General features: G+C 45.7%; 1 protein-coding gene and 1 non-coding gene across 2 annotated transcripts in view; one reads left to right on the top strand and one right to left on the bottom strand.

The window, feature by feature from the left end:
- Positions 1 to 26,941, bottom strand: part of SFMBT1 (Scm like with four mbt domains 1) — a 77,642-nt gene that overhangs the window by 37,161 nt on the left and 13,540 nt on the right. The gene's annotated exons all lie outside the window — the stretch shown is intronic.
- LOC118248303 (5S ribosomal RNA) lies at positions 18,423 to 18,541 on the top strand. The gene has a single exon (XR_004778711.1). It is a non-coding gene; the product is annotated as a 5S ribosomal RNA (ribosomal RNA).

The raw sequence follows: 26,941 nt of genomic DNA, 5'->3' as shown, positions 1-26,941 counted from the left end.
CAGGATTTCATAAGCAGCACTGGTATTTTATGTACACAACATTGAGAGTACTTGCAATTAGCACCCACCATGGCTGATGCTTGCAGTTTGCCACCCCAAAGATTACCTTTTGATAAACCTCGAGGGGAGGGGAGCTCAAGTGCTGCTGGAACAGAGCTGATTTGGAAATACTTTGGACTCTTCAGTCTCACTTCTGCATTTCAAACCTCCTTTCAGCGCATGAAATATTCAGATGTTAGCAACTGGAGGCAGCATTAAAAACAGTTACAGTTCATTAAAGCCAGATGGCTCACTTGAATATGAAAAGAAATCAAACATAAGTTGGATGTTGAATTAAAGTAAATCAGCTGGTGTCTGAGGCTTAATATTATTTTAAAACAAAGGCGCATGAGACAACGGGGACATGCGATACTCCTAGGGACCAGGGAAGAAGCTACAGAAGGGATCGGGTTTCAGCACATTCCTTCATGCAAAGGCATCCAGCAAAATCTCCTTCAAAACCCGGTGTCTGCAGAGGGGGAGCCTCACTCCACAGAGGCAGGCAGGAAACCTGTTGCAGAGGTCTGTCAGAGCAGGGGAAGAAGTTCTTCACCATCTGAAACCTTCAGCTCGGCCACTGAGAAAAATCTACTGCCGAAGCAGGACCAAAAGAAAAGGTCCTTTTAATTATCCTTGGAGCATACCCTGGAGTGGGGAGGAGAGGATTCACACATATATACCTATGCTTTCTTACTTCAAAGATATACTAATTACATATTCCTTATGAGGAGAGAAAGCACATGCACTTCATCTAAGGCTTTCTATTACAAATTCTTTGTTGTGAGACTCATGCTTGTGGTTTAACCGTGCCCTGCTCAGCACAACTTCTGATTAGGCCCAGTGTTCACAGTAGAGATTCTTGCTGGCATTTCAGCAGAGAAACCACTCGGGACAAAAGCAGCCCTCTGCTACACTCTCCTGTCCAACAAACATTCAGAAGGAACAACATTTAGCACAAAGCAGGGGCAGGCGAGTGCCCAGCAGCAGCAGCCTTTCTCGGCGTGTGGTTATAAATAGGAAACAACCATGAGTGTTTACGCTTCCTTGTGCACAGTGACCCCTTCAGTGATTATTCCCTATTCATCTTACTAATGCACGAGTTCATCGTAAAAGCTCTTCTGTAGTTAAGATCTGCATCTCCTATGACACAATTAGCTGGGTGGAGAGACTCTTCCTTCACGGGCAGGAAGGTGTGCACCAACACGCACACCAGTGAGCCCAGTCTCAATGCTGGGGGGGTCTGGCACGTGGTCCGAGGTGGGGAAAGGCAGCTTCATGCCTTTTTTTTTTTTTTTTTTTTTTTTAAAAAAAACAAAACACTGTTTCCCTAATCTAACATTATTGCAGTCAGTCATGACAAGGCACTAGCTGCCTCACTGGCTGCACGATGAGGCTGGGGTGCCACGGGTGAAGGGGGACACGCTGGGATCAGGGACCTGCACACAACGGGTGCTCGCACACCACACGCCTTATCGACATGGCCGCAGATCTAAGCTGGCTGAAATGCAGCTGCATGGGGTCTCTCACCGAGGAGATAAGCTCTGTGGAGAACATCAGCCCTTACGAAGACACGTTCACACTCTCTGCAAGGACAAAGGGACTCCAACCCGACAGAGCCCCTGCCAACTGTCACTGATAAAGAGCGCGCCAAAAATCAGATAGGATCCTCTAGGATGACAGCTTCTTTTGAAATGTTTCTTCTGAAACTAGCTTTCTCCTGTCAGCCTTGTTTTTAAGCAGGAGAATTTGTTCAACAGAACTGTACAGCACAACCAGAACCCAACATAACAAACCACTTCGGGTAGGAGCCAACTTTATTTTCAGTCCACTTGCAATGTGCAGTACTTGATTTCCCATGACCATTTTTATGCAATCCATTACAGGTATACTGGTGAGGTTCGCGTCACAGTAGCTGCAAACTCCTTTTGTTAATATTTTCAGCACAAGACAAAAAGAAAGCAAATCTGTCAATCAGAACCAAGATCTCCAGCACTGAAGAAAACTTTCAAGCTATCAGCTACAAGGCTGCTCAGTGCAGGCTTCATTCCCTCTCTTGTAACAACACACTAACAGTACAGAAACACCCAAATCCCCTGAATTAGAGGTCAGTGTTTCCTGAAAACAGCCACATTCTTTTGGGGGAAAATGTCAAGGCCAGGTAGCCCACTGCCCTTTCAGCAGGACACCGCCAGTTACAGGCACAGCACATCAGCGGGAGGCATTTGCCCTCTTTGAAAAATCTCATCCTCAAAACCAGGACTGAAAGAGGGAAAAGCAAGCAAATATTTAGAACAGCCTTCAGTAGAAGAAATCTTTTGACAGTAGAAGATCTGTGACGGTAAGGAACCATTTCAAGTTCACAGATCAGCAAAAGTCTGCACAACCACCTCGGTGACATCCGGACAAATAACTCGCCTGAACCCCACAGAGCTGCTGCCGAGGCGTTGCTCGCTCTCCTTTCCCCTGTCCAGGATTGTTTCACTCCATCCACACTGTGCACAGCACGCACAAAACCAGCCCCCCCAGCTAACCGGCCACATGGAGTAGGATTCTTGCTCCTCATGTGTTTTGTGATTCAGCAACCACAATCGCACTTCTCTAAGCTCCTGTTCTACTGTGCATACTTCTTCTGTTTTACTGTTTTTCTGTGCATACAGCACCAGAGGGCCCATATGCAGCTTTCAACGAGGATGACCATGCTCTCAAGTTCTTTGCTTGGGAAGCACAGCATTCTACATACCTGCTTTTATGCCTTCTTTTTCTTCTTGTGCCCCATCCTCCTGTCATTCTCCCTGCTGGGAGCCATAGCAGGGATCCTGCTGTTCCAAGAAGGGGTCTCCAGGACACTAGGTTTGGGGCACGCTCCGGGTTCTCTAAGCATTGTAGAGTCCGGACAGGGTTTAAGACCTTTCTTGTCCTTTAGTCTTTAGGCACCATCAGTTGAAAGCCCAGCATTTACAGATTTTCCAACCGTCAGCTCTATAAGCAAAGTACTTGACAAGCATATGCTCCCCTAGTGTCTGACCGTCCGCAAACAAAAGACAAAGTGTGAGACATCTCACTAGCTCCAATTTATGGTGGAATGTTGATTTTCTCAAGCCATTTTAAGTGCTGTCCTGTGACTAGGAAAACACAGTTCTAGTTTTCTTTCCTGTAAAAGCCACTATCTGCCACAGATCCCTTAGCTCAGCACTCTTAGCACACTCTAAATCTTTCCAAGACAGCCCTGCAAAGCCCAGAATGTCAACTACAGATAGGCAAAATAAAGTTTGATGCTTCTATGACAAAGAAATAAAAATGCTACCAATGTCACTAAAGTCACAGCTGCTGAAGAAATTTTCCTGTCCAATACAGACAGAAACTTTGGGTGGACTTCCAGTTCTTTGAAGTATTTTTTTTACATATACATATGGCACAGTGGCTCTGTAAACAGGAGCGTATTTGTTTGCTTCTGTGAGGATTTATCAGTGACAAACAGATCGCTAATTCATCCTTTACTGGAGGTGTGACCACCAACATTTTCTTTAGGCCATCTTGATAGCATGTTGGTGGCCCCACTACAAAAGCAAAACATTCCAGTATTATTCTGCTATTTAAAAAATATGTAACAGTGGTAGCTCTGCTTCCATGGTTTTTGTAGTTGCTAGACCAACTGTGACCAAATCTAGTCTGAGTCCACCACCCTCAGTTATCGCATCCCTGAGCGGTCTCTTACCATCGAGTCATGCAGCTGTGCTCCGCCCTCCGAGGCCCGGGGACAGCGTCCTGCTCGCCAGCCCCTGCCCTGCAGCTCCGCCTGGTGACTCAGCCATAAGCACTTATGTTCTGGCCAACAACGCCAGCAGCAGCAACCTAAAGCCATCCTTCCGGAGAATTTGTTATTTCTTTAAAAGCGTTCAGAATTTCTCACATAAAGACTGCTCTGATCTCTTTAGGAAGCCTCTACTCTTGACAACCTATCTGGTTTTTGTACTTGTGAGGACAAGATCTGTGTTTGTCTCAACACTCAGCTCCTGCTCTTCTCAAGGAAAGCTTTCCTGAAGACATGGCACAGGATCCCTATTATCTTCATGGCTGCCAAGAGTGCATGCAAGTGTTCTTATCTGAACAGCTTCTGCATGGCCTTTGTGAACACAACCCATTGAATGTGAGGATTATAAATATATATGTATACATACATATATATATATGCAAATAGAACCCACTATCACCAGAGTTAGATTGATTAACTATTAAAACTTAGCATATCCCTCCACCACACCTACACTGCGACCTCCTGTGGCTGACCTGCAGCCCTCGCAGCTGCACCCTTACATTTCTGTGCTTTTCTCCAGTAAACCCATTTCCCTAAAAGCCAGCCCCAAGCTGTTTGTTCCCCCCACTGCAACAGCAAGAACAAGACTCCTCCAGAGAACTGCATTTGAAGAACGCAAACCTTACTTTCTTGTATTTCCAAAGAAATTCTCAGGAAAATATAAATGGCGCAAAGGATGTGCTGGGAAGAACACCAAATGCAGCCATCAGCAGCAATTTGGGCTCACAGTAACTCACCTGGCTCTGGAGCACGCTGCATGTTGTCCACACAAAGGCAACAACAGCGCTGCAAGCACCCGCGAAGGACAGTCGGGTCAGCCCGTGCAGAGCGCACTGCACAGCGCCGCTACGCTCCTTTGCAATAATGCACGTGTTTTCCTGTCCCAAGGGCTTAGGGAAAACCCCACTCTTTCTGCCAACTTCCCGGGGTTCGCCCCAGGCCCGTGGGCAGAACACCGAACCCTGGGATTTGCTGGAAGCAGAGCAGTAAGTTACCAACACACATTTAAAGCATCGCTTCTTCAGGCGCAGATGCCCTCAGGTCCTGGAGAGGCACCCCTACGAGGTGCTGACAGAGCAATGCCCCAGCGGCACGTCGCGACCCTTGAGCAGAGGCTTCGCACTGGCTGTAGCAAAGGAAAGGGATCTGGCCTCAGCTCAGCAGGCAGCAGCACGGCCTGTGCAGCCTCCCTGCCTGTGTAGCCTCCCCAGGAGGCTGGCGCCAGCAGCACGAGGCATGGTGCCTCCGCGCGTGCAGTCGAGGCAGGCAGCTTGCTGCACTGGCCAACTTCGGCAGGAGCCCCTCGCGTCAGGATAATAGAGCAAATTGCTGGGTTTGCACAGACCAAGAAACAAAAACCTGGCAGCAGATGGAAAGGTTGCAACCCTGGTAATCCTTTCTGCCTCAAAGACGTGGAAATGTTGTATGTGCATGTGCATTTTTATTAGGATAAAAATGTTTAACGGGGAGAAAAGGAGAGTCCTTTTGTCACAAAATAGGATCAAGGCTTGTACACTTAACCTTTTAACAGGGCTACTAGTCCACCACAGAAAAAAACAACAATCTATTTAACCCAGGTCCACTGATGCAACATTTGGCATTTATCTTCTTTCATTGAGGCTATATGAATTTAAGCGATTTTTCCAACCCCAGCACCTGCCCGAGGTCCAGTTGCTTCCGACCCTCAACAGAGCACCACCAGCTGTGCAACACACTTAAAAATGGGAAGGCTGGTTAATAAATGTGGAAATGCTCAGCTCCGGCTAAACAAAGAACGGGATCTGTCTTTCCAACCCGTGCTGCGCTACCCAGCTGGTAAGGCCACCTCCACAGGGCTGCACGTCAAGTCCAGGTGAGAATGTGGAAGTCACTGCTCCGGTCCCAGCGAACTCAGTGCCGAGCATTCAACTTGACCAGGGAACAACACACGACAGGGTGTCCCAAAAAGTTCTCTTGTATTTATAACTGCTTGCAAACAGAAGCTATTAGGAATTGCTTGGTTCGATTCAGCAACATTTAAGATAGCAACTGTTTTTGTCAAGGTTCTGTTTTTTACAAATCAGTAAGTCTCTAGCATTATTCTGCCTTCTCCAGCTCCTTTTTCCAGCAGACAGGCTACAAGAAGACGGGGGGTTATCAGCAAATAAAGAAAACAGCCAGAATAGACTTCTCCATTTTAATGCAAAACTCTATTAATTGCTTACCTTACAGCACGAAAACATTTGCCTGAATCTAGACAAAAAGATGAAGGAGGGATGCGAAATTCTTGGTGCTCCGAAGAACCAGATAACGGCTCTAGAATTTCTAACCCTCTGTCTAAAGACAGGTAGTGTATGCACAAGTGCATGTTCTGCCAGGAACATGCAGTAAAAGTCATCACGAGACAAAGTAGAGCTGACAAACAGCAAGGAAATGGCTCCTGCCTCCACACCTGAATCCCCACCACTTTAAGTATCGAATCCCCCATGACATACTGACGTGACGCAGATGGCTGCCCAACAGAAAGTGAAACGCAAGAGTTAAACTGCCAGCAGCAACGTAAGAGCCGTTGGGGTATGGGACCCTCTAAGGTGGGTTTGAGAAGCCTTTAAGTGAAACGCATACCACAAGGCACAGCACTGTGAAACACCGGGCTTCTCACCTGCCCCACCGTAGGTGCATTACAAATGGGTACAATATCCTGGTTTAGATTTTAAAAATGAAATAACTGAATGTTTTGTCAGTCACCACCCAGTCTTACTCTTCTGACTTGAAGTATAAATGCTCACTCACTCAATTTTGTTCAAGAGACAACTCTGAGCTAGTGGCAGGACTTGAGATACTCAATACAGAAACCTACACAGCAACCTGGGAAGAGCTATCGGTGGAAAAGAATGCCATGAAAACAGCTTACCGCAACAACTGTTAGCTCCAAAAGTAGAAAGAAAACCAGGTTGTTTCAGTGGTCTCAAGCACGAGCACTTCCAGCACCAACAGACAAATACAATTACGAATATAACACTCAGCTATCCAGTATCTGGAAGTTGTTTTAAACCAAAAAAATACATTGATTGCACATACTTTTTAGGCAATTAATAAAGATTAAAAAATCATCTTTAAATGCCTGAAACATTAAAATTGCCAGTGACTCTGCAAAAATTTATCTGTTAGAACAACAGATTTGGAAACTAATTTCAATGCATGAAGGATATCAGTCCTGCAGATAAAGTATGAAGGTCAATGCAGTCTTAACTAAGTTGTAATAAATACCTCCATAATACTGCTAGGAGGCTTGATTTATTCAAACAAGTCCTCTTTGCCGACTCCTATAATCTGTGCATATGTTATAAGAAAGTCTTTGAATTAAATCTTAGCAGGACACTCAACTTGCCTCAAAGCTCAAGTCATGCAAAGGGGAAAAAAACCCTGCAGCATTTTCCAAATCCTTTTTTGAAACTGAACTCCTCATTCCAGGGAAACTATACTTGAACCATCTAATGGATACCACCACTACAGACAACACATCAATAAAAGGAGGAGGAAGTGGAGAGGGAAGGAAGGTACTCTGCAAACATGACATTAAAAAAGAAAGTCAATCATGTAAAATGCTTTTGATATATTAAAGAATACTCCTATTTGCTTACTTCCTTTGTTGTGTCATTGAAATAATATACAATATAGAAAGAAAATAATATATTACACCCATTTCTCAGAAGAGCTTCTACACCACAGGCTACACATGGAAAGGGGAACTCTCCCTTGAATGCCAACAGAACCGCAGGATAAACTCAGGTCCCATCAGCCAGTGAGGGCTCACACCAGCTCCAGCCATTTGAGATCCACAGCCAAGCCCAGCTTAACACCAAGGACATTTCCTTTCACCCCACCAATACACAAGTTTAAAGGTTAGGAGCTAAACCTGTTTGTCAACACATGTACACCCAGTTACAGATCCCATTAACTCCATCACCATCCTAACCAGCGCTCACCATTTGTGAAATTACAGCCGTTCTCCTGGATTTGCATTTAAAAACAGACTCCATAGTCTAACCTTAGGTTTGTATTTATAAAATATTGTCACTGATACTTGGGGGCAACAAGGAGAGTAGCATCTCATTTGTACTTCTTGCAGACACAGAGTCTTGGTCGTCTCTGAGCAAGCAACTAGTCCCAGGCAGCCAAATCCGCAAGGGTGGGCTAGAGTGAAAATTAAAATAGAAAAGAGCTGGTTTCAAAGTTTGCAGGTTTTGTACTATATTCAGTTTAAATCATTTCAATTAAACAACAACAACAAGAAGAACTAAGAATCTGTTATTTGTTTTTAAGCACACTAATGCACACTAATTTGCTTTTAAGCACACATACACTCTACATAGACAGATGCAACTGCAAATCAAACTGCTATCCAACAGACAGAAAGCCTATTTTAACAAGCAGTGGCTCTATAAAAAAACATAATTACAAATAAAAGCTGCAGAAGCAAGTAAGACACTGCACTGTTTTATCAAAAACACTCATCACATCGTATGGAGTTGGATCAAAACAAAGTCGTAAGTCACCATTTTCCTTATGCAGAAGTTAACATACACCTGGGCAGCGAGTGCGGGGAAACAAAGCAAACGCAACCTGTGGCTGCAGAAGGTGTGAAACCAAGGCTCAATTTCCCCAGAAAGGACTGAGTATTACCTACTGTCAAGAAATAAGCCTCAGCCTACCAACTAAACCCAAGTGCTGGAGCCCAGCTGCTGCTGCATGTGGGACATGAGAGGTGGAGGGTCTGCAAAAGTGTCAGCCGCGCTCGGCACACGCTGAATACATGCTACAAAGGCGCCTCAGCACCAAGACCTCCAGAGCTCAGGCCCTGCTTTCAGAAATGCTAATAAGCACTTTCTCAGTACAGATGAGACCCAGGAGTAAATGAGACTACAAACCTTTAAGGGTCAGGACTCCAGGCCTGTTGAGTCTTTTTCTTCACAAAAACAGGCTTCAGAATTCAGCAGCATTTTAGGACTTCCATGCCACAGGTTCTTATTTTTACAGTTTAATCTTGCTGTGCTTCATTACTGTGACAGGCAATGCCTTATTACCACAGCAGCACTGGGACACGAGCAAACAACCCTGCAAACAGCAGGTGCCGGCGCCATCACAGCGTCCGCATCCCCCCGCTCTGCACTGAACTCTCCCCACAGGCTCCCTGGGGCCAGCAGCGCACAGGACAGGAGCCGCGCAGGGGCTGCATCTGCCCTCCTCCTCCTCCTGGCCGCTGTTGCTCCCGCGCAGGGCCCAGCACGGCACGTGCTCCTCAGCTGGCTTCGAGATGGCACGACAGGAGGAGAAAGAGGACCGCCACAGCAGGATGGAGCAGATGTCCATAGTAGTTGAAAACGGAGGGCTTGTATTCTCCTGCAAGGAGAAGATGTTCCCCTGCCAGATGATGTTCATAAGAAGGAGAGCTCTCGGTAGCAGAAAATCAGAATAACAGCATGCTTCACTTCCATAAATACAGGTTCTCTGTTCTTTCCCCTGGTAGGAGCACCAAAGGGAAACATCGGAAGCACGCTGCCATCCAAGCATCAGGCCTTGACAGGACTATAATGATTTCCTACTCAGAGGAACTCCCCGATTCAAAAGCAAAAGCATGACTGAATTACCAACTTAAAATGGGGGAAACTGAAAAACTAAACCACAGTTCTGTTATGTATGGGGGCCGACAGGGAGTACATCTAAATGAGCAAGACATCTTAAAGGCTTTGGAGACCTTTACTTGGGTCTCCAAACGTGAATACCAGAACTTCTAATTCCTTTCTTTATTAAACATATAATCCTTCTAACTCAACTATTTGAGTAAAGATTGTTACATCAAGTCAGAAATCCTAGATGAGACAAGATTCAGCTTCCTACGATGCGTATTTAAACGTACCTTAACAAAAGAGTGTTGGAGGCAGCTTATTCTACATCCTAACCTCTAACAGTTCAGACAAAGCCCTCTGCAGTTCGAGTGCGGTAGTCCTACCTTTACTTTGATCCCCATCCTGTTTCACAGGCTTACTGCACACTCAGGTTACTTAGCTTACTGCACTCCAGCTACAGGTTTGTTACCAAGAGATGCATTCTGACATGAGCTGCTCCACAGCTGCCAAGGACAACATTGCTGACGAAAATTCACTGTGCCTGTAAAGCTGGAAGTCTTGTGTGTAACCACCTCAAACTAACCTAATCTAGGTTACTTTAAAAATGATTCACAACGATTCACCAACCTAGCGCAGGATCTATCACTCCACACAAAAGAGGACAAACTGCAGAGGAGGCCAACCAATTTCCCCACAGTTGCAGGAGCGCCCATGGAGGAACCACAGGCATGCGGTTCATGTGTGGCTGTATGACCTGCAAAAGTGGTGTTTGTCTGACACTACTGCTGCTTCAGATCCTAACAGCAAAAGTAAGTGCATTTTTCCCATGTGGTGACAACTTTGACTTTACTGACACCGTTCAAACAGTAACAGCAAAGACAGAAATATCTCCCGGACGACAATTCTGCATTATTTAGTAGACAATACAGACAGGAAAAAGAACTAAAAAAGCCCAAGTATGACCTGGCCAAGAAAACAAAAAGAATTGGAAAAAAAAGAGAGCAATTAGTTTTCCTGCTAAAGAGAAGCAGCAGCTGACGGCAGGATTGAGACGGCAGGATTAAGACGGCAACCATGGCAGAGATCAGGGATGGCGACAAGCGGCTCTGCTCCTTTCTGGAGCTAAGCACTGCAGTGACTGAGCTGAAACACGCCACTGCAGCCACAGACCTTTCCTTCTTTTAGGACAACTGCTGTGAAACACTACCAAAAAAAACCCAAAGTACTCCCAGGCCACTATCAGGGAAGAAAGGGAATGGAAAACACACATTTCAGCCACCCCTTTTAATAATCCTGTAGAGAAAATCCTGACCAACTGATGATGGCTAATGTTTCTTCAAAGGGAATCTTTCTTGCTCATTTAACTTACAAAACTGTCTCCTGCAAATGACATTTTATTTATAGCAGTGGTATTTGCTGTATAACTGATTGGGGAAGGCTGTAAATGAGCATCATTGCATATATATGGAAAACAATGATAAAGCAGTCATCAAAAAGCTAAAGAAGATTTAAATATTCAAATAAGGCAATCTGCATAACCCCCACCTGAATTTTAATTTTGCAGAACTTATTTCAGAGCTTTGTGCTGTAGATTATCTGTGCAAGCTCTTTCTTTTCCACCGAAGAATGGCATCCTGCACTTTAAGGAGCGTCCACCAATTCCCAGAGTCACGCTAATTTTAATCCTTGGACTTAAACTAGAGGAGGCGCTATGCCAGAGGAGGATGGGGTTTTTTTTCAAACTCTCATGGGATCAAGGCAAAGATGAAGACACCAATGAACCGCAGTAAGGTTACAGTGGCAGTGGGCTGTGTCAAGGCTGTCCAGCTGCCAAGCAGAACAACGCTGTGACTTGCAGCTTTCTGCAATGCAAACCGTCCACATGGGAAGGAGAGGAAGGCAGTGCTATAGAGGCAGAGGCAAGCAGACATCACTGAGAACCAGCCTTCAGGACGGCGCAAGCATTTGCTAAGCAGAACGAGGACCAAAGTGGGGAGGACTCCCTGAAGAATGGGCTTATGCCAAGCAGGTCAAAAAGATATATTTGCAAATTAAATTAACACCTCTAAGCCTGCCGGCACTGCAGCTTTGGATTTATTATTACTAAGAAAGCGCTTTAGCTGCAAAGGCCAACAGCCCTGCAGCCTCGCACAGCAATGCAGCAGTGACAGCTCCAACATACAAAGACATCAGCTTGTACTTCACATGCTGCAAACGCAACCGGTAAGGGAGATTAGGAGCTTTTCTTCTTTGAATCTTACTCTGTAATCTTGAGCTAGGCAGATCCTCAGCAGTCTTTCTTTCCAGACCATGGGATTTTGAACATGTTTCAGAACACATTATCTGCTGCATGGGCTCACTCAGTGGTACTAGCAACTTTTTCAGCATTTTTGGTTGTGGAGATAAGAGTATTGCTTTGTAAATAGCACCATTTCATCCTTTGTGTTGCTTGGATTTGAGAGCCGAACACCAGAATATTCCTCAGACAACAAGGAAAAGATAATTTTTGAGCACCTCTCAATTCCCTGACCGTAGAAGCATTATATCCTGCCTAAAAACCTTAAATTTGATAAGAAAAGCTCCAAGAAGGGAAGGGTGTTAGACTCTTTCCCATGGCACACACAAAATTGGGTGTATGGGGCGAAGCGGGAGGAGAGGGAGGAAACAGGGGTAAAGCAGTTGTTGCAATGTTGTCCAAACCTAAGGATCGGAGAAACAAAAAGTGAAAGAAAGAATAAGCACCAGGAAATATTCAGTTGCTTCAGAAACAAAATTTTCCATTACAAGCATTAAATAGTTGATCTAGAGATTTCCCTGAAGGAGTTGGTGACGAAGGAAATGAAACCCTTTAGGCAAACGATGTGGTAATTTATTTCACTGACCTACAACACACTGTAGTTGCAAATACTTTTTACACTTAAAATTTGTGCCCTGTAAAGCCCACTTACTGGCACCCCAAGTAGAAAGTGAGCACTTATGGACATAAAGAATATAGGGGGAAAAAATTCAAATCAGGCTGCCTACACAAGTGTCATTTTGACGAACTCTTCGCAGAAGCAAAGAGCAAACAAAACCTCTCGTGCTTCATCACACAACAGCAATCCCAGCACCACACACCCAGCTTTTTTCAGGGCTTAAAGCTTCTCTTCGCTTCAAACAAGCAAATTTATCACTCTGTACCTCTGTGATGTGAGGAAAGGCTCAGAGACCAACGTCCTGAAGAACTTACTCATCTCCTGCAACTATGAACTCTGCAGCTTTCATGACTACAATAAACACTGTAAATATTTGTATGCTGCCTCCCAAATTGTTAGTTTTGTTTTTTTCCCATTCTATCTTCAACTTCCCACACTCAGCCTTCACTGCACAATGACACAAAACCCTGCACACACTGCCATCGAAATTATTCCATCATTTAAATAACAAGTGAATTAAATTTTCATTGACGTTAATTATGAGTTTGTTGATTAATTTGTCAGTTACTGTGACAAATTCAGTGACTGAGCAGAAAAAAAAAGTCTACTGGCTGCTCCTGGCCCAACCTGGCTGCGCACATCGTGACTTGTGCTTTCTCAGGGCAACCTGCGCGGCCTGGGGACGTGTTTGGTGCCATTTGGCTCTCGGTGCTCCAGCCCCAGCACTCGAGCAGCGCAGCTGCCTCAGAGGAGAAAAGGGGAGCAGAGCAGAAGTTGTTTGCCTGTTAGTAATCAGCATGAGGGAGAAAACTGGAACAAAAGACATTTTTCAGAGCTTTTCCCCTCCTGATTTTTACTTCAGCACCGCCATCACTTTTGGATGATGATGAAATGTAGAGTTTACATTTTTGGTTTGTGAACAGACATGAAAAGATGGAGCAGTCTCGTACTCCCAAGGCAAAGCGCCCTGACCTGGACAGGGCTGCTCGCATAACTGGGATGCAGCCGCATGCTGAGCCAGGGCTGCACCGCCAGAAACCTCCCGCCTGCACCCTGCCTCCTCAAACAAGCAACTAGGAGGAGAGCAGAAAGCAAAGCGCTAACAGTTAATGTCCAGGTACGATCCTGCCCCAACATGTGCTATGGGAACCTTTGATGTTGCAGAAGGAGGAGGAACCTGAAAGAAAAGGTCAGGCTTTCCTTGAGGATTACAGCTCCTCAGGGCTCAGCCTCAACATGAAACAAGGAAACGCATCTTAAAAGGATGCTTGCTTCTAGACTATACCACTACCTGTTTTTGAAAGCCTTGGGAGCATTAGTTATACCTTGGCTATAGCTTCCACATGTAATTAAACTAGAGTAAGGTTTGCACTACCCCCAAAAAGGCATTTCCACACCCACTCGCTCATTCCTGCTCCACACTAAACTTTCCACTGGAGCAAACACATACAGCAAAACCAAAGAGGAGACTTGGGCCAGGCTAAAATTCCCCTGACTTGCCAGGCGCAGCTGAACCAGAGGGTTCACGATCCATCGGTGACCTCAATGAGAAAGCCACCAGGGTCACCCAAGTCCAGCAGGTCCTGCTGCAAAGCACCAACGTGACAGAGAACTTACCCACCCTGCATACTCATCTGAATCTTGTTTTAAAAATGCCTGTGCCAGCGCACATTATGATATCCAAAGGATTTCTGAAGTAACGATAAAGACTCTGGGTAACTCCAAAGCCTCACTTAAAAAAATACAGAAAATGAACTAATGCTAACAAATAAGACTAAGTGAAGTGGTTCTCACTTTCTTCTGTGCCAACAAAACACACGTGTGCTTCAGGATTCATTGCAGTCATCCACTGCACAGGAAAAGGTGCGCTTCAGATGCAAAGCTTTACAGCCACTTACCTGCGTGGCAAAAGATGCAAATGTTTGGTGAACTTAAACATTCTACACTCAGGCATTATGTCACATCAAATGGCATGCTTTCTAAGCAGGTTAATCTAAAAATACACTTTAAACACAACCAAGACACATATTTATTAGTCAGAAGACTAAGTCTGATGGGCAGAACCAGAAAAAAAGGAAAGTTGTGGCTGAACACCAGCAACAAAGCTAGCTCTACAATCTTCTTTCTCAGATGGAGAAGAGACTTACTATCTTAATCTGTATTCTCACATAGGTTTCAGCACGCGACATCTCCAAATTTTCTGCAATTTCCTTCATATGCCCAATGTCAGAGGCAAATGACTTTGCCTAAGACTCACCATTTGTATAACTATGCTATTTCCAGCCTGCTTCAAACAGGTAAGAATAAGTAAGCATTGCTTGATAGCTCATATTTGACAGAACTCGACTTTAAAACTCTCAGGAGTAGAAATAACTGTATTTCACTCCTGTGCAATCCACACACTGTACCCTGCATAAATTAGTCAAGTATTCCTTAATTCCCCCTTGCATTCTCCCCTTTGAAGCCACCTGCTCCAAGAGGCTGCAACTGTAGAAGCAGTGAAATGCTGAGTGTGGCACATTCCAGGCAAGAGACAAACCACTCACTTTGCAATAGAGTCTGAACCATCAAAGAACAAAAAGCAGGAAAAAGCATTTAGAAATAACTGTATGAACAGCAACATTCGTATCACATTGGACATTGTGCTCCTGCAGCCCCAGATGAAAATCTGGGGAAGAAATTCCATCATAACACAAAAGTGGCCAATTCAAAACCTTTATTTTTGCAATAAAGTCAAGTCACAACGTGCTCATGCAGAAAGAGACCTATAAAGACTGTTGATTTAGGCAGAAAACATTACATTTATGGGATGGTGCTCACCACAGCTTATTTACAAAAAACAATGTTTTCTTACTGAGAGGAATTTACCTCACTCTTCTAAACACAACGCACCTGATTATTCCAGTGGTTACACACCATATACATTATGCGACAGAAGGGAAACAGCTGCTTCATTTTCTTAAAGATATAAAAGCCTGCTAAAAACATGACAAGCTTCAGCTCCACCTTTTACTGCTTTACATGCACTGAAGTCCAGCTGTTTCTAAGGACTGAGGCGCCGTGCTGCCATACAGCCCCAACCACGCAGCTGTGCCGAGTATCCAAGTGAGGAGCATTTTCCGCTGCAGGATTACCAAGCACTGGGAGCACACAGAGAACATCCTTATTCCAGCGTGACTTCCATAAGATTCACAGCAGTTTTGCAATGGTAGTGACATGTGGTCTGATTTGCGTAAATATACTTTAAAGTTCTATTGTATTTGTTTCTGCGTTTCATCTCGATTTGCTCCCACCAGCCCTAGCCCCATTAAAGCCCAGGCTTGTGCCAGAACAGCAGTATCAATTGAGATCTAATGCCAGCTGATTTCATAACTTCTTCAGTGCTAATAGGAAACTACTACACACCTCATGCTCCCCACGGGTATGGCCTTCTATTCTAGCAGCACAGATGAATGAGATTTTGTAACTTCGGTTATTTATAAACCTCTTAGAGCCGCACCATCCCGGCTGTCACGTAAGGCACCCTGCCTCCCGGGTCTGTTGGGGCAGTAACGCCTGTTCTCCCGGCACAGCACGGGGGGCACCAGCTCCACCCTGACGGCACCCTGTGGGACGCCTGGGCTTTGTCAGACTGTCACTGAACTGACCCCTGCGATCTGACTTGAGAGCTACGCAAGCTGGTTTTACGAAGTGTCAAAGTGCAAACAACGACTTGAATCATGTTTTCAGGTTAACTGCCCTTTCAGTGACAACAGATTTCCCAAATAACGCTCAGGAAGCCTTGCAATCCCCCTGCTAGATGTTTTCTCTCAGCAGCCATGCCTCCCACCTGCCCGGAGCGCTGAGCAGCGTCCCACTGCCCTCTAGCAGCCGTCCACCCCCTTCCTTTCAGTGCACAGGCTCCAGACTCACACAGGACCCGCTGTGAGTGCGCATAAAGCACGCTGGGGAGCGACACCACCGCCGCTGCTACAGGTAACATCGGTCGTTTTCCATGCCACAGCCTCCCAGCTCAAAGACCAACGCACAACAAGCCCAACAGAACTCAGCCTGTGTTACATGTTGGTATCTGACAAGCTCTACGTGTTCACTCAGTGCATTGTCAGGCAAAGCTGAGATGTTTTAGGTGAATTATATTTAAATTATCATGAGGATGTACTTCCACTGTGTCATTTTATTTTTTTAATCCAAAACCACGTGGAACTGAGAGACAGCAGCTTACGGAAGGAGCCTTTGAGAAGCTGATTCTCGAGTTCTGTGAAATACACGTGGCCACGTCGGATTTGGCATTCATCACCTCACCTGCACCACTATGCAGTTAAACTTACCTATTACATATTTACCACTATTTTAACCACTATAAGTAGTTTGCACACCATTACGGATACTCTGTCCCTCTTACAACATGAGAGGAACCCCCTGTTCCTTCCTCTGGATGACCAGCATACAGGTTTGTTTTCTCAGCGAGGCTCTGGCAGTGCTTTCCACTCCCAGCCTGTATCGCTGAATGGACAGCCGGGCATATGGTGCACTTCACCCTTTTAGCTTGCGAAGGAAGCCAACAGGCAGACTAAAAGTTAATAAAATAAGCATCTATTATTGCACTAACAGTGAACTTGTGTACTTTAGAGAAGACTGAAGCCTATTTCACTCGATACCAGCTGTGTTTACACTATAGCACAGTCTGGTACCTCTGAAACTCAAGTGAACTTAAATCTGACTGTAACTACGCTGGTTCCAAGGGAAAAATTGCTAAGAGGAGAAACATAGTTTAGCTTCTTGTGTTAAATGAAAATCTTTATGTCAGCTGCTTTTAAAGGTACCACAATTTCATTTACCATGCACCAGGTATAAAAATGGCAATCAAAAAGTACTGAAAACAGCTGTTTCATTCATACAGTAGCATAATATGAAAATACATCTGTACTCACCAAATCAAACTTTTCTCCCCCAGCAAGGTACACAAATACATTTTAATCAATGCAATAACCACTTTGCCATGCAGACTTTGAGCCACAACCATCAGTCACTGTCAGGAACAGAGTGCCGGTCTTCCAAAGTTTTCCTCAGATGAAGAAAAAAGTCCATTGTCAAGATAACTCAGTGTTATCTTTTATTGGTTGAGGCTCAGTTGTGTCTTGCTTTCTCCCCTTCGCACTCACCAAACAGAATTGGAAATAACATGTTATCTAGAACTATCTGCAGCTTTGGACAACTATTCTGCACAATGCAGTCAGCTGGACCAGATCTGTGAAGCTGATTATTCAGAAAACTTGATTTTACCTGGAAAATACAGTATATGCTATGCTGAAGATGCCAGCTCTACACAGCAGTGAGCCCCCAGCTGCAGAATGCCATCAGCCTTGAAGCACCAACGTGCAGAGCAACACTCACTTCTAAGCCTTCTGCTCTGGCTAAGCAGGAAAACCATTTGCTAAATCCCAGCAGTGGCAAGGATGCCATGATCAATGCTCAGGAGTTGTGAGTTGAGGCAACAGCCACAGCCAGGCGGCCTCACGGCTCCTGGCACAGACAGTGCCAGCTGTTCACTTGAGCAAGTCAATGGTTCTTCAGCCTGGCCATTTCACTTGGTGCTCAAGATACAAGATAAAGTCATTTTTTGTGGGTTTCACTCAAGATTTCTTCTTGGCCACCTCTCTTTTAGTTTAATTGATGCTTACTCCATTTGCCTTCGTCTTACCATGCAAGGTCTGGTTTGGACAGGTGAACACAGACGATTTCTCCTGGGCTTCCAGTGGCACATGTAAAACAGGACTAAAGAGCAGCAAATTAAGAGGTCAAAGGCCTCTCATTGCCCAGCATACCAAGACGGCTTGGAGAGCAGCAGGGTGATGGCTGCCTGCGAGCCACAGCCAAGCTCTAGAGACGGGAGCATGAAAGGCCATTTCCCTTCCAGTGTGCTGCTCTCCCCCAGAAGAAATGAAACCAAACCACTCAACTACCACCCCACTGGTCTACTTCTGCCTGGCTTCCCACTTGCCCAGGAGGAAAGATGAAAATAATTCAAGTTAGAAATGTTCTATGGCCTACGGCCATACCACCCTGGCAACGCCCGATCTCGTCTGATCTCGGAAGCTAAGCAGGGTCGGGCCCGGTTAGTACTTGGATGGGAGACCTCCTGGGAATACCGGGTGCTGTAGGCTTAACGGAGGGCCCTATTTGTCGGCCTGACCCCACGCATAGGGAAGTCTGCTGCCTCCCTGGGGCCAGGGTCAGAGACGTTACCAGGAAGCTTCCAAACCTGGTTCGCCCCTCTGACTACTACCCTCTTTTGATAGTCCAGGCTGGCAGTGATGATCTTGAAAAGAGAAGCCTCAAGGCTATCAAACAGGACTATAGGGGGCTGGGACGATTGGTGGAGGGAGCGGGAGTGCAGGTGGTGTTTTCGTCTATCCCTACGGGGGGAGGGAGAGGCACGGAGAGGACATGGAAAGCTCACGTGGTTAATAGGTGGCTCAGAGACTGGTGCCGGCACAGAAATTTTGGGTTTTTTCACCATGGGGAGCTTTACTCGGCACCCGGCCTGATGGCCTCAGATGGGTCCCTATCTCCAAGCGGAAAACGGATCCTAGGCCAGGAGCTGGCGGGGCTCATAGAGAGAGCTTTAAACTAGGCGAGAAGGGGGACGGGGCTCAAACAAGGCTTGTTGGAGCCGTGCCGGGGGAAACAATGGCTAGGCTGGGGAAGAAGGCGATGGCCCAGCTGAAGTGCATCTACACTAATGCACGCAGCATGGGTAACAAACAGGAGGAGCTGGAAGCCATCGTGCAGCAGGAAGGCTACGACTTGGTTGCCATCACGGAGACGTGGTGGGACCGCTCCCATGACTGGAGTGCTGCAATGCCTGGCTATCGGCTCTTCAGGAGGGACAGGCAGCACAGAGGGGGTGGTGGCGTGGCTCTCTACATTAGAGAATCTTTTGATGTTGTGGAACTCCAGGCTGGGAATGATAAGGTTGAATCCCTGTGGGTTAGGATCCGTGGGAAGGCCGGCAAGGCTAGCGTCCTGGTCGGGGTCTGTTATAGACCGCCGAACCAGGATGAGGAGACAGATGAGGAGTTTTATAGGCAACTGACAGAAGTTGCAAAATCGTCGGCGCTTGTCCTCGTGGGGGACTTCAACTTCCCGGATATATCCTGGAAACACAACACGGCACGGAGAAAGCAGTCTAGGAGGTTTCTGGAGAGCGTGGGAGATAGCTTCCTGACGCAGCTGGTCAGTGAACCCACCAGGGGTGGTGCCCCGCTAGACCTTCTCTTCACAAACAGAGAAGGACTGGTGGGAGATGTGGTGGTCGGAAACTGTCTTGGACAGAGTGACCATGAAATGGTAAAGTTCTCTATTCTTGGCGAGGCCAGGAAGGGGACCAGTAAAACTGCTGTATTGGACTTCCGGAGGGCTGACTTTGAGCTGCTCAGGACGCTGGTTGGCCGAGTCCCTTGGGAGGCGGTTCTGAAGGGCAGAGGAGTCCAGGAAGGCTGGGCGCTCCTCAAGAAGGAAATCTTAACGGCACAGGAGCGGTCTGTCCCCACGTGCCCAAAGACGAGCCGGCGTGGAAGAAGACCGGCCTGGCTCAACAGAGAGTTGCGGCTTGTGCTTAGCAGAAAAAAGAGGGTTTATAATCTTTGGAAAAAAGGGCGGGCCGCTGAGGAGGACTACAAGGATGTAGCGAGGCTGTGCAGGGAGAAAATTAGAAAGGCCAAAGCTCATCTGGAGCTCAACCTGGCTACTGCCGTTAAAGACAACAAAAAATCCTTTTACAAATATATCAATGCGAAACGGAGGACTAAGGAGAATCTCCATCCTTTACTGGATGCGAGGGGAAACCTAGTTACTAAGGATGAAGAAAAGGCTGAGGTGCTTAATGCCGCCTTTGCCTCAGTCTTTAGCGGCAATACCGGTTGTTCTCTGGATACCCAGTGCCCTGAGCTGGCGGAAGGGGATGGGGAGCAGGATGTGGCCTTTGCTATTCATGAGGAAATGGTTAGCGACCTGCTAAGGAGCTTGGATGTGCGCAAGTCGATGGGGCCGGATGGGATGCACCCGAGGGTACTGAAAGAACTGGCGGAGGAGCTGGCCGAGCCGCTTTCCATCATTTATCGGCAGTCCTGGCTATCGGGGGAGGTCCCAGTTGACTGGCGGCTAGCCAATGTGACGCCCATCTATAAGAAGGGCCGGAGGGCAGACCCGGGTAACTATAGGCCTGTCAGTTTGACCTCAGTGCCAGGAAAGCTCATGGAGCAGATTATCTTGAGGGTCATCACGCGGCACTTGCAGGGCGAGCAGGCGATCAGGCCCAGTCAGCATGGGTTTATGAAAGGCAGGTCCTGCTTGACGAACCTGATCTCCTTCTATGACAAAGTGACGCGCTTGGTGGATGAGGGAAGGGCTGTGGATGTGGTTTACCTTGACCTCAGTAAGGCTTTTGACACCGTTCCCCACAACATTCTCCTCAAGAAACTGGCTGCTCGGGGCTTGGACTGGCGTACGCTTCGCTGGGTTAGAAACTGGCTGGATAGCCGGGCCCAGAGAGTTGTGGTGAATGGAGTCAAATCTGGTTGGAGGCTGGTCACAAGTGGTGTCCCCCAGGGCTCGGTACTGGGGCCGGTCCTCTTTAATATCTTTATCGATGATCTGGATGAGGGCGTCCAGTGCACCCTCAGTAAGTTTGCAGATGACACCAAGCTAAGTGCGTGTGTCGATCTGCTCGAGGGCAGGAAGGCTCTGCAGGAGGATCTGGATAGGCTGGAGCGATGGGCTGAGGTCAACTGTATGAAGTTCAACAAGGCCAAGTGCCGGGTCCTGCACCTGGGGCGCAACAACCCCAAGCAGCGCTACAGGCTGGGAGATGAGTGGCTGGAAAGCTGCCTGGCCGAGAAGGACCTGGGAGTATTGGTTGATAGTCGGCTGAATATGAGCCAGCAGTGTGCTCAGGTGGCCAAGAAGGCCAACAGCATCCTGGCCTGTATAAGAAGCAGTGTGGCCAGCAGGTCTGGGGAGGTGATTGTCCCCCTGTACTCGGCTCTGGTGAGGCCACACCTCGAGTACTGTGTTCAGTTTTGGGCCCCTCGCTACAGGAAGGACATGGACGTGCTCGAGCGAGTCCAGAGAAGGGCGACCAAGCTGGTGAGGGGTCTGGAGAACAAGTCTTACGAGGAGCGGCTGAGGGAGCTGGGCTTGTTCAGCCTGGAAAAGAGGAGGCTCAGGGGCGACCTTATCGCTCTCTACAGTTACCTTAAAGGAAGCTGTAGTGAGGTGGGGGTTGGTCTGTTCTCCCACGTGCCTGGTGACAGGACGAGGGGGAATGGGCGAAAGTTGCGACAGGGGAGTTTTAGGTTGGATGTTAGGAAGTACTTCTTTACCGAAAGGGTTATTAAGCATTGGAACGGGCTGCCCAGGGAGGTGGTGGAGTCGCCATCCCTGGAGGTCTTTAAAAGACGTTTAGATGTACAGCTTAGTGATATGGTTTAGTGGAGTACTTAGTGTTAGGTCGGAGGTTGGACTCGATGATCTTGAGGTCTCTTCCAACCTAGAAATCTGTGTCTGTGTCTGTGTCTGTTCAAAAGAGAGAGCTGCATCTAAACACAAAGTGAGGGATGTAATCCTCACTACAGAGTGGGAAACAACACAGTGGGAAAGACCTGGGAATTTGGAATTTAGCACTGTTTTTCCTCTCAGGCCAGCTGTTTCCACGATCCCTGCAGGCAGACAGGAGGTAAGGCTGATTGGAAAAGCTTTACCAAAAAGAGTTCCAGGGAGACAGCTGTGGATTGAAGGACATAGAGCCAAGCACTTCCCCAGAGTTGGAGGCCCAACCCAGAGCTGCTCATAAGCTGCCGGACCTCCCTGCTTCAGTCATGTTCACTGCCGTTACCACATGTGCAAATACAGCTGAGCAAGTAGTGGCAATGCCACGCCGACACCTGAGCAGTGTGGATATGACCAGTTTTCATTTATCCAAGGCACAAACCAGAGCACAAGAGCAAAGTTAGATGCTCTAGATATTACATCCAGAGCTGCCACAGAACTGCTCAGTAGAAATGAAATCACCACTTTTTTTTTTTTAATCCAAATTACTCAAAATGTAATGAGTTCTGATTTTAGTTGTCACTGAACACAGCCACCTAAGAGTAGCTTAGCAATATTGTGCAATATTGCACATGTTCTCCATTTGAGTAAACCACACACTGGCTGGCTGCCTCTGCTCTCGGAATGTTTTCTGATAATGTAAAGCCCCAAGTTAGTTTACCCATGGCTAGAGCATTTGCAGTCAGTAATGACAGAGAGGTCACATCGGAAATATCTATCACGAAGAATTCAGAACTACACAAATGATGCTGAAATGACATTATCCTTTTCTTCTTAAATAGATGCCTAGTAAAAAAAAACAAAACACCAACATATATATATATATACACATATATATATAAAAATATCACAATTCTGTTATAATGATTTTTAGTCACCATTATAGCACAGCCTGTAATACTCTGCTATCTGGAGATCATGGGCACAGGATGCTCAAAATTGTTCCCATAACTTATACTGGCACTGATATTAAAGACAATAAATGCAACAGGATTAAGTAAAGAAGGAGTTAAATTGAATGCAATCAGGACTTACTCATTTATAATATAACCAAATTAATCCAATACCAGTACCTAAAGGAAACTATCAAAATCAAACGCTGCTGGGGAGTTGTTAAGAGGAAATGAGAATCAAGTTTACTCTTCACCGCCACTTCACTGTTTCAGCAATGCAGGATTCCAGGTTCCCACGCCATATCTTCTGTTTTAAACCGTAAAATAACCTCTTTCTTTAACAGCACACACTTTTTCTTCGCTGATGCACCATGGAAGACTTAACACGGGCATGGTGTCTGCAGGCAGCAAGCAACAGCTGGCAGCTTCCCAAGCATCCCGTTTAAGAGGCTCTTTATGCTGCACATGGCGAGAGAAGTCAAATGGTCTGGTGGAAGAGCTGCGTAATGCCCCAGGTACTATCGGAGTCTTTGCATCACATTTACAAGATTCAGAGTATTATTTTAAATTGCTGAACAACTGTATCGTATGTCCCAAGAGAGGCCAGCTGCCTACCGCTGGTATGTACTTGTACTTGTACTTCACAACCGCCTTCCCTTCCTAACACAGAGCGGGGAATTCAGCCGAGGTGTTCACAGCCCCGGGCGACTTCTGTGGCAATACCCCAGCCTAAAGCACTGCTACTGGAACACTAGTGTAACTTGCAGCCACAAAAAAGGGTGTTCTTGGACAGAGCCAGCTAAGACCATCTATTTTTAAAAGGTAATTTTTCAAAAGGTAAAGTTCAATATGATTAAATTCATTTTAAAAGCATCTGCATCTACAACGCAGACCTTCATGACAATGGCTAACCCAGCCATGCCACTCCTGCACGGCGTGAACGAGACCCCGCAAGAGAAGCCCAGCAGCACGACACCATCACGCTGTAATGTCATCCAGGAAATCGAAATTCAAGCAAAACTTGGAGGAATCACAGATCTCAGCTTGGTCAAAACAATCACATTTCAGCACAGCCTAAAGCATGTGGAATGTCAGCACTTCTAAGACAGCTCAGCACAGTAACTCACACCACACCTTCCTTATTCAAAATTTCTACCTTGTTTTTCTACGTGGCCTCCAGAGAGCCCTTTTTCCAACAGCAAGTTCTGATTGCCATCCCAGTTATTAAAACGTATTAAGTGATAAACCTTAAAATGTTTACTGAAGTATTGAAACATATTTATCAATGTCTTTGTCTTAGATATCAGATTAAGCAAGAGCCAAAATCTAGCTTCTCACCTGTTTGGTAACATATGTTTCAGCTTTGCACACATACAGAAAATACAAATATTTTGAAGACATTGGAGAAATAGATTACATTAAATACAGGAGATCCTCTTCTGCACAAGGACAGGAAACCTCACGGTTAGGGAGAAATTGCCATCAAGTAAGGAGAAGATGGAAGTTTTGCACAGCACATAAATTTCTGCAAACTAACAATTGGTCATAGTCAAGTAGCTGATGATGAGACATGGGACTGTTGAGAAAGATGGAGGGAGGACTCAAGGGATTTGCAAGACATGAAAGCTCACCTATCAACTGGTCCACAGCTTGACCCGTGTAAATATCTGGAATGCACACTTACTGCAGATTAAGGATACCCCATGTGGTTTCAGCTTGCACCATAAGGAAGGCTGAGAAGAGGTATGTAAGGAGGAAACCTGCCATTAACCCAGGTTTAACAGAGAAATCCTCACATGGGAAGAAGCTGCAGGCTGCCAGCGTGAAGACAGCTCAAGCTGGAAGGTCAAAAGCCATCGACATGATGCCTGTCAAACAGCCGAGTGTGAACTCAGGTATCATGAGGCAATAACCATGGCCCTTCCCTTGTGGCCCTTACAGTCTTCATATTGGCCAGAAACCAGGCTTAACTGGCATGAATAAAAATGAGATGCGGTCCCTTTCTACGTTAACTAAAAGAGGAAACTCATTGCAATTACATACATTGAACAATGTTTGAAAAGCTTCAACAGCAGAAGGCAACAATTCGTCTTCTTTTTTCCCCCCTCAGAAGGTAAAAACTGTTCAGAAAGGTCTCCAAGCAAGAGCCTGCAGGTATGTCGAGTGGATCGTTACACTAGTGCCTTACCTGGGGATGAAAGCACTGCCGCTCCCTTCCAGCTGGTCTCGTTCTGGCCAATGGACGTTCTGTTTGTCTTTTGGTTTTTATTTATTTACATAAAATCTGCCAAGACTTTGTCTTTTGTTGTTTTTTGTTGTTTTTTTTTGGGGGGGGTGGGGGTGGTGGAGACAGCAGGATAAGAAGAGAGGTAAACCAGCAGTGGTTAGGTTTTCCAATGTTACTTGCTACCTAGCTAGAATACAGAGTCTACATCCACGTGAATAGTTTCAGCCTGACTAAGCTCCCTCTACTTCTTAAATAAAAGTTTAACATCTGTAGAAAAATTATCAGAAAATTTTAGTTATCCCTGCAATTTCCTGCAGACAACTGTGAAAATGGTATTTTTAAATTTAAAACATTTGATAAAACTGGGTTATTTTGATAAAATCAGGTTAAGGAACAGCTACACATGAAACCATATTAAGTGGTGTAAGGAAGTAAAAATATAGAGAAGTTTAAATAAAGTAGGCAAAATAATTCACTGGTTACTAAATAACTAATAACTAATAGCGATTGGTTTACAGTTGATTGGTTATTGAAAGTAACAGGAAAACAAATGCTAAGGATAAAGTCCGTATTGTGTATTTGCAGGAGAGTTAAGGCATCGGCTTTCCAGATTGCTGTTACTTCTAAACTTTTCCAAACCATAGACCACTTTTATTTCCCATTTCAGACCAGACCAGGAAGAAATGAGCAGACTTATTTCCTGCAGGAAAGGGTTTCCCAGTGACTTTTGCTGAAAGGATTGTGGATTCCTTTTTTTTTGCATTCAAAATGCAAATGCACTGCTCCGACCATCCTGATGCTTCCAGGATGTTCGTAGGGGCAGAGTGATTATATGCTTGCTTTCTCCAGCTGAAAAGCATAGGTGCCGTTAGTTTCTAATTGCGTATTTGTTTAATTATTAGTTTTATCAAAGGAACTGAACTGACAGCTCAAGCTATTGTTACAAAAGCAGACATCAGGAAGACCAAGCAAAAGATTAAACAAGGGAAGAATGCTTTTTTGACTCAAACTCACTACAAAACTTGCAGTACTTTTTTTGGTTAATACTAAGTTTTCTGATGCTAAGCAATAATTTTTCTATAAACATGCTTATAGTATTTGTGCAGAGAACAAGATACATGCCTTTGCTACCACAAGAAGCTGGCGCTCTTTCTTACAGTGATTCAAAATATTTCCTTTTCAATTTTTTTGCACAAAACTCATGAACTAATGGCACCAATATTTTACCAACCAGTTTAAGTACTAAAAATAATAATAATATTAAATTTTAATGCTTAACTCCTGAGTGCTGGGAAGGAGATGTGTTTTTGAATGCTACTGATGTAAGAGAACAGCATTCAGAAACCATTCTGAAACATTTTGACAGTGAAGTTCATGCCCAATGCCAATCTTTTTACTCATCCTCATTTTTCTTTTGCCACCTCCCACCCACCTTTTCTTCCATACAGCTTCATCCCCTCCATCAAATCAGACACCGTCCATGTTTGTGAAATCAAACCAGCTGTGGTTCTTGAAGGTCTGAAATCCAGAAGAAGGAACGCATGCCAGCTTCAATCACTCACGCACATTGTACGCGCTCATTTCCGACAGAGCTGCAGCGGGCAGGTCACTGTGTGTGTGTATGAGTTCACCCCGCTACACAGCATTGGAGTATTTTGACCCTAAAAGACAGCAGTGACAACAAAGCGCTTTACCTCAAGCCAGGTGATGCTTCACCAGCAGGGAACCAGGTGCTCTAACCCAGCACCTGCCATTCGTGTGAGAGCAAGCAGCGAATTAGTAGCAAAACAGCGCCACGGAGCAGGTGTGTATTTGCTACTACACAGCGTTAGCCT

Source organism: Cygnus atratus, chromosome 10 (genome assembly GCF_013377495.2).
Source record: "Cygnus atratus isolate AKBS03 ecotype Queensland, Australia chromosome 10, CAtr_DNAZoo_HiC_assembly, whole genome shotgun sequence".
NCBI classification, from domain to species: domain Eukaryota; kingdom Metazoa; phylum Chordata; class Aves; order Anseriformes; family Anatidae; genus Cygnus; species Cygnus atratus.
This window is presented reverse-complemented; position numbering and strand designations above follow the sequence as displayed.